General features: G+C 43.7%; 1 pseudogene across 1 annotated transcript; it reads left to right on the top strand.

The window, feature by feature from the left end:
- Positions 1 to 3,728: 3,728 nt before the first annotated feature.
- Positions 3,729 to 10,101, top strand: LOC308561907 (GTPase IMAP family member 7 pseudogene; annotated as a pseudogene). The gene is made up of 2 exons (XR_014000632.1): positions 3,729 to 3,821; positions 8,624 to 10,101. The product of XR_014000632.1 is annotated as a GTPase IMAP family member 7 pseudogene (transcript).
- Positions 10,102 to 10,542: the final 441 nt, after the last annotated feature.

Below are 10,542 nucleotides of genomic sequence, written 5' to 3'. Positions count from 1 at the left end.
GGTGGGCCTGGAGTGAGCTCTCAGGCAGAGGTGGTCTCAGGACCTGCTGGGCTCACACCCGCTGGCAGTCTGCCCGTTCCCCTTAACAGTCCAGGAGTCCTTCGTTTCCTCTGTGTCTGTCAAAAAGGAGCAAGGCTTTGATTCTGTCTAGGTGTTGTATTCATTGTTGATAACTGATAAGTTCTGCGGTTAAGGGCCTGAGTTCAGAGAGGGCAAAAGTAAAGAGGGTGGGTTGGGGCACCTCTCGGGTGTAGAGTCCTGGGCTCTGAGAAGTTTCTGAGAAACAGGGTGAGGCAGATTCAAGGCCTCCAAGGAACCCAGCAATTCACCCTTCCATGACCTCCACGGTCCTTCTGGTCCACATGTGGAGGTGGGGGTGGGGCAGCTACTCTCTAAACCCTGGCTCCTGCAGAAGGGAAAATCTCTGGGGTGTAGAGATGATGGAAGGCGAGGAAGGCAGGAGAAGAGGTGGAGGATGGAGTGAAGTGTTGTGTGAGATTCCAGGGCTGCTGAAACACAGCACCACACACTGAGCAGCTTGAAGCCACAGAAACTTATGGTCCCATAGTTCTAGGGGTCCAGCATGAAAAGGTTGGCCGAGCCCCGCTCTCTCTGAAGGTGCTGGAGATGATCCTCCCTTGCTGGCTCCCAGCTCCTCCCGGCTCCTGGCAGTCCTTGGAGGTTCTAGCCTGGTGGATGCATCCCTCTGATTTCTTGCCTTTTGCATTTTACAAGGTGAAACCAATCTGCACCCCCAACACTCTGCTTGGAAACCTCCTCAGCTAAAGACTCAAGTTCATCACCTACAAGCTCTTCATTCTACCCAGCAGCAGAACATAACTCAGCAACTTCTCCCAACTGTGTATCAGTGTCAACTTTCCTCCTGTGTCCAGTAACACAGTCCTCACTTTGATCTGAGATCTCACCTTTAATATTCAAATTCCCAGCAACAGTCTCTTCAAGGCAATGTAGGCCTTTTTGTCAGATGCTTGCTCAGAATTCTCCCAGTGCCTGTCCATCACCTAATTCCACAGCCACTTCCACATTTTAATGATTGTTTACAGCAGCACCACACTTGCTGGTACCAACACCAACCCTATGAAGCAAATATCCTTTTAAAAGATTAGGAAAGTGAGTGCAAAGAGGTTAACTTATCCACATGTGGCCGACTGAAATCCATCTCCCCAATATAGCCATGTCCTAATCCCCAGAACCTGTGAGGGTTACCTTAATGCAGATGTGATTAAATGAATGATTTTGAGATGGGGAGATTATACCAGTATTTCTGAATGGGTCCCAGAAGTAATTACAAAGGCCATTAGAAGAGGGAGGCAAGAAGGTAAAAGGAGGAAGGCAATGTGATGATGGCAGGAGAGCCTGGAGTGATGGGGTCACAACTAAAATAATCTGGAAGCTTCCAGAAGCTGGAAGAGGGAAGAGCTGGATTCTCTCCTGAATCTTCCTGAAAGACTAGCCCTGATGATACTTTCGTTTTATCTCCATAAGACTAATGTCAGTCTCCTGACCCTGAGAACTCTAAGAGAATTAATTTGTATTGTCTCAGTCCACTAAATTTTTAGTAACTTGTTATTGCAGCCAGAATAACTGAAATACCAAGGTTAACTGTTGTTTTGTGGAAGCGTCAGGACAGTATGAGGAGCCGTTCCTTCACGTCGTGTTATTATTTCTGCATTGTCGTAATAAGTTTGTGGTTTGAATTTATATAGATCCTACAAGCAAAAAAAAAAAAAAGAAAAGAAAAAAAGGCCCTGAGCTCTCCAAGGCAGACTCCTATAGAAGGTAAAGAAGTGTTTTTTAATAAGCCCCAATCTTTTGAAAAATTCATATGTGTGCAGATTGCCATGTGTGTCTATGATGTGAGGAACAAAGAGGAAAAAGGAATGAAAGGAAAATGTCAAAAAGGAAGCCGTGTCTTTCTCAACATCCATCCCCTTGCTTCTGACTATGTGCAGAAGCAGCATCCTGGAAGGGTTAGAGCAGCTTCACGGACTTGCAGGTGGGGACCGGCAGCAGAGAGACAGGTGGCTCACAGCAGAGCTGGAAGTGGAAAGGAGTTCTTACTGACAAGGAGCATGGCCAGGTGAACAGTGCAGGAGACAGACAAGGCATCTCTCCTCCTATCACAAGTCTTCTAGAGGGAGGTCACCCCTAAGGTAGGGTTCAGAGGTGGGAGCTGGGTTCTAGATGCTCCTCATGGTCAATGGCCTCAAGGCTATTACCACTCAAGACCTGGGTCCTATGCCCTGTAGCACCTGTGGATTCTGTCTCAGCCAGTTCCCTCTTCCTTTAGGGAACTGAAGAGTGTACCTGAGCTTAATACCTGGAGAAGCCATTAGTTGACCAGAAAATCATCCAAGGCAGCTTTTTTCTAGACAAGGTTCATGCAAGGAATGTGGAGAGTGAAGTGAGATTGGCCAGTGGTGGAGATACCTTGAGCAGGAGATGAAGTTCTGGCTCACCTCTCAACTCATATATATGCAGCCTGTCAAGGTGAGCTTCCTGGGTGGGTGAACTGTAGGGCTGCTCAGGGCTCTGTGCTTAGAGTGGCCCCTCACATGGTGTAATGCTCTGTAATGTCACCTTGAAATTTTTCATGGTTTTTGAACGTGGGACCAGGTATTTTCCTTTTGTGCCAGAACTTGCAAATTAATAGCTGGTCCCGATTTGTATATTTTTTGGAATCCAAGTGACTCTTTTATTGGCCCTTTCTAGGTGACACAAGTCATTAACAGCACTAATTGGTCCAATGACATGGTCATCAACACCATCATTCCCAAATCCAGCTGCTTCCCTCCATGGTTAGACACACTCCTGTCCACTACTTCCTGCTACATCTGGTCCCCTTAGCACCTCCCCTCATGCTTAAACATTGACTAATCCAATTATTCAGTGTAGTGAGCCAAGATGTAAACTATAAAAACTCAGTATTTTTGGGCGATGGAACAGACAACTAGAACACCTTGTCAACCTTGGGAACTTTGACAGCCTGCCTCTCGCCTGAGCACAACTTCCAGAGCCTGCTGGATTCATCTCCCTGGTAAATCTAAAATAAGCTGCTTTTGTATGGCCTTGGGCTGGGAGAAGATAGCGAGGTTGAGAGGAAAAATTGTGTCTGCTCCCCAGGTGCATGTTTACTCATCAGGTCATGCAGACTTTTAATCTTTAAGAACCATATGAAATAAGCAGACAGGCTGTGTAGCCACTGGAAGCCTTTTTTTCCAGGTCTTCTCTTCCTCTTTTTATTTTTATTTTTTGGCTCCCAATGGTTTAGACCCTTTTGGCTTTGTACCTCAGTCTGGTGAATTTCTGAATGAGTAATTTGAGACCCTTTTGAAAGACTATATTGTACCCCATATTGTACCATCACTAGGGAGCTCCCGAGGATCCACTAAGTCCCATGCCGAACTCCCTTCCAGGATCACCCCTGTAGGCTCCCATTGCACCTGGGAAAATGACAGACACTGTGCCTGGCTTTCTGGGCATGATCTAGGTCATGTAATAAGGGCCTTTTGGATCCACTGCTATAACCCAAACACTGAGCATAGCTTTGGAAATTTGGGTGTGAAGTTGGGCAAACGGAGGAAAGGGTTTCAACTTGACAAAACTGAGGCACCGACCAAATTTTAGAGCAATAATACTGTCTCTTTAAAGACAGACGGTTCCTCCACTGGCTCCACGCAATCTGAGCTTCCTGGTTCAGTGGGTTCAGAGGGTGTGAACACTAGATCCTCACAGTTAAATCAAAAACACCGGATCCAAGAGCCTCTTTGGAGAAAACTTGGTTTCGACTGGTTGAAAAGGTGAGTCTGGCTGAGAAGTTGCCCTGAGGATGGAGCTGTGAGGGCAGGAGCTCCAGGGGGTTCAGGGCATGGGTTCTGGTCGGAGGAGGGACCAGGTACTGTGCCAGCAGCACAGCAGGGGTGGGGAGGAGGTGCTGCCAGAGGGTAGTGGCAAAGGGTAGCGGGGGAGTCAGGAGCCAGATTAGCACAGTGTTCTGACTGGTGCCCCTTCATGCGCTTGCTGTTGAGACAGACAGTAGGGCTGCCTGTCGAGCTTTGTTTTCCTTGGAGAGGAAATGAGTGACCCCAAGGTGGGTCTTAGAGCTCGAAGGCAGTTTAGAGACCACCCAGTCTCACTCCCTCCTTTTACTGAAAAAGAAGCAGGACCCAGGGAGCGTGGGGACTCCAGGGGTTGCCCATGTCCCTAAGGGCAGAGGAAACCTAGACTGCAGTTTGCTGAATCCTTTCCATTATTCAGCAGAGACGAGCTGTGTCCCCAATAGTGTGACACATGAGGTGAGGAGGGTGCTGAGGGGAGAGGGTGGGCTGCTCTGCAGGAACAGTGTATGTGGAACCCTCCTGCTAGCTTCCCTAGTCACAGGCTCCCTGCCAGTTCTCTGTCTGGAAGGAGTGTGGCCCCTCTTCCCTGCCCTGTGTTGATGCAGCTGTGATGTGATGGGAGTTTAGAGTCATGGGCCTGAGAGGAAACCGAGAAAAGGCCATGGTGTGCAGTGTTAGGAGGGAAGGCGTAGGTCAGACAGACTTAGAATTGGATCCCTGCTCCGTCCAGAACCTGTTAGCACTGTGACCCTGGGCAAATGATGCAGCCTTTTCCAGCCACATCAATGTCCTTGTTTAAAAAGTTAGAAAAATAAAATTAGCTTTGTTCCCGGGAATTTTGGAGTAAATGAGATCATGTACATAATATTTATCAGGGTGTTTATTATACAGTGTTCAGTGGTGGTTATAACGTGTGCACGTTAAATTTTATTATGGGAAATTTTTAACTTATTCCTAGATAAAGGGAATAGTACAAGGAACTTCCATGTACCTTGACCAGCTTCAAACATTATCAATGGATGTCAATCTTGTTTCATCCATATACTCACCACTCCCCACCCACCCACATTATTTTGAAGCAAATCTCAAATACTATTTCAGTTCATCAATATGTATTTAAAACCTTTTTAAAAATATTGATAATCAGACTTCAATAAGCAAGTCGAATTTTTAAAAATTACCAGTTGCATTCAGATTTCCCTGATTGTCTCATAGTTTAAAAATTGTTGCCAGGCCGGGCTTGGCTCAGCGGTTGAGCGTCGACCTAGGATCCAGGTGATTGGGGTTCGATTCCTGGTCAGGGCACATGCCCTGGTTGCAGGCTCGATCCCCAGGTGGGGTCGTGCAGGAGGCAGCCGATCAATGACTCTCTCATCATTGATGTTTCTAGCTCTCTCTCTCCTTCTCTCTTCCTCTCTCTGGAATCAATAAAGACATATTTTTAAAAATATTTCTTGGAGTCAGATCCAAATATGACTCAATAGTCACAATTGTTTGATTTCTCTTACATTTAACTTAATATGTAGGTTTCCAAGCTTCCCTGTTTCTCTCTGGGAAATTTCTCTATGTGACAAAGGCGAAGTCTTCTGTCTACGGAACTGGATCGGCTCTTCTAGTTCCAGGGTTGTGTGTGAAGTTATATTTAAGGAGAGGCTTCATCCTACTCAGCTTTTACTAATTTTTGGTGGGAACACTTCATAGATGCCGCTGTCACCTTCCATGAGAAGGCACAGAGTATGTGGTTGTCTCTCTTTCTGTGTCATTAATCAACATTGATGATTGCCTTCATTTCATTAAGGGTCACAAATGATAATACTCAAATTCTGTGATTCTTTCATGTAGTAGTAGGTGGAATAGTCATATTAAAAGGAAGTTCCCCTCAAACATCTTCTCGTTTCCACAAGGTGCAGTTGTATAAGAAAGACGAGTACTCGATTCTTTCCCTGTGTCAGTGTTCAGCACAAGGAGATGCCCTTCTCTCAGACTCCGAGGGAGCAACTGACTACTTTGAAGAAGATGGCATTGCTATGTGCTCATGGTTTTCAACGTATTTGATACGTTTTGCGTCATTGGCATTGTTATCGATGGTCAGATTATTTCATCTTTGTCCAGTTGGATTTTCTTGAAGTTGGCTCTTAAGACTTTTTGATAAGGTCCTAGTGACTTTTGAGGGCATCCTGGCTTTGTAGTTGACAAGAGAGTGTAGACTCCACTCAAACATTTCCTGCCTAGACCTAGAATCAGTACTTTCTCCTTTGAGCCATATTTTTTTGGTGGGAAATGGTACTTGAAGACCACACTGCTGGCACTAAGGGTCCTCATTGTCACTGGGCCCATTATTTTCTCTATGCATTTTCAACGGACTTCAAAGCCACACACACACACACACACACACACACACTCACAACTATGAATAGAATTTCTGAAGACAATTTAAGATTTTTTTTTCAGGTTTTGGATTTAGTTGTTTTTTGGCTTTAAGTTATATCCCACTGGAGATGGACAATGAACTTATTGCATTTTCAAGGCTCTTGGACGAATTCTTTATGTGGTTCATCCACCACACAAAATACAATTAGATTTGTTTCATTTCATTTTGATTCTAGTATCTTAAAACATAACTTTTGTTGTATAATTATGTAAACTACCAACATGGTTTCAAGATCAAATTTATGAAATCGAAGTGTATACAAGATGTACAGTTTCCCGCTTATGTCCCTGGCCCTTCCATCCTGCTTCTCCCATCCCCATACAAGTACCTTATTGTTGGTTTAGTTGCAGAGTATCCTGCTATTGCCTTTTCATATATATGAAATATATGTTGATTATATTTTATACATGTAGTTAATGTTCCTTCCTCCGAGAGAAATGGTAGGTAACCTCTACATGTTTTTACACCTGATGACGTATCCTGGAGATCTCTCCACACCGGTCTAGACAGACACATCTCATCCCTTTTCACAGCTGGACAGCACTTCACTGTGTGACTATACCTTAGTTTATCCAACCAGTCCCTGCTGATGGCCATTTGATAGTTTTTTGGTCCTTTGTTATTAAAATAATGATGCAATAAGTAGCATTATGTGTATTTTTTTTGTCAGTGTACTATAGGGATAAATCCTAAGATTTTGTATTGACAATTAAGGGGAAAATCTGTATGTACTTTTGCAGGAAGTGCTGACTTCTCTGTAGGGTGTGGACTGGTTTTCCTTCTCAGCTCCCCCCACCCCTTTACCAACAGATTCTGCCAGCGAACATTTGCCCTTTTACCAATTTATTTTATTAATTGTTTTTTTGTGTTTTGATTTTTTCTCTATTAAGGGTGTATGTTAATGTATTTTCATATATTCAAGGAACATTTAAATTCCCTTTTCTCGGAAGGTTTATTCGCAGCTCTTGCTCCATTTTCTATCGAGTTGTTGATCTTTTGTTTCTGTACATTTTAATTTTCTTTGTATAACAGAAAAATTCACCCCTTTGTTGTAAGTTGGAAAATGTTTTTCCCCCAGCTTGACATTTGTGCTTTAAGTCGAGCGTGGTTTCTTGGTCTTGCGTTAACTGGGAGATTTTTATGTAACCACACTCATTAGTCCTTTTATTCACTCTATTTCAATTCTTCCAAAAGTTTTGCCTACTCCATCGATTTGGAATTTGACTGGCAGGAGGCAATGGATGCAGCTTCACCCTTTTCTATATGGTTATAGTTACCCCAGAGCTGCCTTATTAGTCCGTCTTCCTCCCCATTGATGTGAGATGCTGCCGTCCTGAATGTAACTGTAACACAATGGAATGGAATCTAAATGAACACGGTAGGATTAATTTGGTCTGTTTCTGAAATTTCTGTTTTGTTCCACTGTCCTCTCTCTTCGGCACCAACATCACACTGCTTTAGTCATAAAAACTACGGTGCTTGGCTCCTGGGAGAGCCAGTCCTCCCTCCTTGTTTTCTGTTGTTGTTGTGTTTGGGTTTTTTTGATGGTGCCAAATAACTTTCTCTTTTTTCCATCCATATGAACTTTATAATTCATTATTTTAATTTTATAATGCACTATTTAACTGTATAATGCACTCTTTCTCACCTGCAGGAAAAGAAAAGTGGTGACAAAAATTTCAAATTTATAGTTATATGAAATCATGTGCGAGAAGTATCTATTAATTCCAATTTTATGAAATTCATTAAACATGAGTCAGGATTGAATTCAGTCAAATGTCTTTTCTTCATCTAGGTAATTTTCCTCTTCATCTATTAATGGAATATAACAGCGAATTTTCTCACATTGAACCATCCTAATATTACTGAAATAAATCACATTTTATCATGGTGTATTAATTTTTAGTGTCTAATGGTTTATTTAGGATTTTTGTATTAACATTTCCAAATGAGACACATCTGTAGCTTTAATTATTGGTGAAATCTATGTTAGCTTTACATCAATATTACTTTTGATTGAGCCAAAGAATTGAAATATTTCCTCTTTTTTATGTGATTGGGGATAGCTCACATAGCATGGAGATGACCAGATCTTTGAAAGTGGAAGTGAGTTCTCCTGGGACAGCACCTGAGCCTTGGACTCTTTTGTGGGAAACTCAGCTTTATTATTTCTTCCATAGTAATTGAACTTGTCATCTCTCTGTCCTCCTGGGTTCAAAATGAGTAAGAGTACACTACAAATTTTCAGGGAGCAAATAACAAAGAAAAGAGAGTTGGGAATGATCCCCACCAGCTAAGTTGACCCTATTCCCCTCTCCTTCCCTTCACGAAGGTCCTGTGAGTACCTGCACCCCAGAGCCTCTTGATAGAACATGGATGGCCTTCAGGACAACACCCTGAGAATTGTTCTGGTGGGAAAAACCGGAAGTGGGAAAAGTGCAACAGCAAACACCATCCTTGGGAGAAAGGAATTTCAATCTAAAATTGCTGCTGGTGCTGTTACCAAGAAATGTCAGACAGCATCGCGGGAATGGATGGAGAAGAAACTTCTTGTTGTGGACACCCCAGGGCTCTTTGACACCAAGGAGAAACTGCTGACCACCTGTGAGGAAATGAGCCGGTGTGTCATTGCCTCCTGCCCTGGGCCTCATGCCATCATCCTGGTTGTGCGTCTGGGCCGCTACACTGAGGAGGAGCAGAGAACAGTTGAATTCATCAAGGAGATCTTTGGGAAGTCGGCCATGAAGCACATGATCGTCTTGTTCACTCGCAAAGATGATTTGGAGGACCAGACACTGGATGAGTATATAGCAGAGGCAGAAGCGAAACTACAAGACATCATCAAGGAGTGTGGGGACCGCTACTGTGCCTTCGATAACAGCTCAAGTGCAAGCAAGGCTGTGAAGGAAGCTCAAGTGCAGGAGCTGGTGGAGCTGATAGAGGAAATGCTGCAGAAGAATGGAGGGGCTCACTTCTCTGATGCCATCTACAAGGACACACAGGAAAAGATGAAACGTCAACTAGAGGAATGGAAGAAAGAACGTGCTGATCAATTACAGAAGGAAATTAAACTAGTAGAAGAGGAATGTAATCAGAAAAAAATATCAGAGCAAGAAATGAAGAAAAAGAAAAAATTCCTAAAGGTAAATTACGAGAAAGATGTTAAAAAAAGAAAGGAAGAAATTGAAATCAATATATTTGAAGATCTTGTAAATCTGTTTCAGAAGATCCTTGAAAATATGCGGCAAAAGTTTTGGAAATAATGTTAGATCTTTGTTTCTTAACCTACAATGATGTCTTAATGCGATTGATTGTATTTTCCAAAGATGGCTATAGCAGTATCTTCTGTCCCACCAATTGCTCTTGAAATCTTAGCTTGTTTTTCCTTCTGTTGAGTTATGGGATCTGTGTCCCCTACCTTGAGATTCTATGGACTTTGGGGCTGCTTTGACAAATAGTGGATGGTTGTGACTTCTAAAGTGAGATAGGGAGAATGCCTCCTGGCTCTCTGGGGTATGTGCCCTTAGATCTTGGTGGCCATGTTGGGAGGAAACCCAAGTTGCCCATCGAGAGACCAGGTGAAGAGGACTGGAAGTCACTGGCCCACTCCCCTGGCTGGTCTTTCATTTGCCAACAGAGCTAACTTGCCAGCTGCACAAGTGAGGAAACACGGAAGCAGATTCTCCAGCTTCCAACTGGGCCACCTCAGATCACGCTACAAAGAGCAAACACGATCCATCCCCACTGTACCCTCCCCCCCACCCCCCAGATTGCATATGCATGAGAAAAATAAATGATTGTTATTGCTTTGAACCACTAGTCTTTGGGATGGTTTGTTATATAGTGATAGCTAACCAGAAGCATCCTCCCAGCTCATTTCCCACCAAACCCACAATGCCAACAAACAGAAGAAGTTACAAAATTGGCATAATCAGGCACTCATACACTACATAGAGAATTCAAATGAGAAACCCTGCCTGCGTCCTGTGTTAGCACCACTGGTGATGTACATTATTTCAGTCCACGTCTCTGAGCACTTTGTTAGTGAAGCAGCAGGCTTCTCCAGCAAGATGGTTCTGTGGTCCCTGTGAGGCAGGATAGCAAGAAGCTAGGAAGGTTCCTGAGCAAGTGGAATGGGGAGACTGAGATAAAAAATTAAACAATGCCAATCAGTTTGGGCAGGTAGCAGCCAGTTTGTGAATAACAAGACCTTGTCTTCCCCAACCAAGGGCACTTGCGAGCAGGGGGTTT

Source organism: Miniopterus schreibersii (assembly GCF_964146895.1).
Source record: "Miniopterus schreibersii genome assembly, chromosome: 9".
Taxonomy (NCBI): Eukaryota; Metazoa; Chordata; class Mammalia; order Chiroptera; family Miniopteridae; genus Miniopterus; species Miniopterus schreibersii.
Note: the sequence above shows the minus strand (reverse complement) of the source record. Positions and strands in the feature narration are given on the sequence as shown.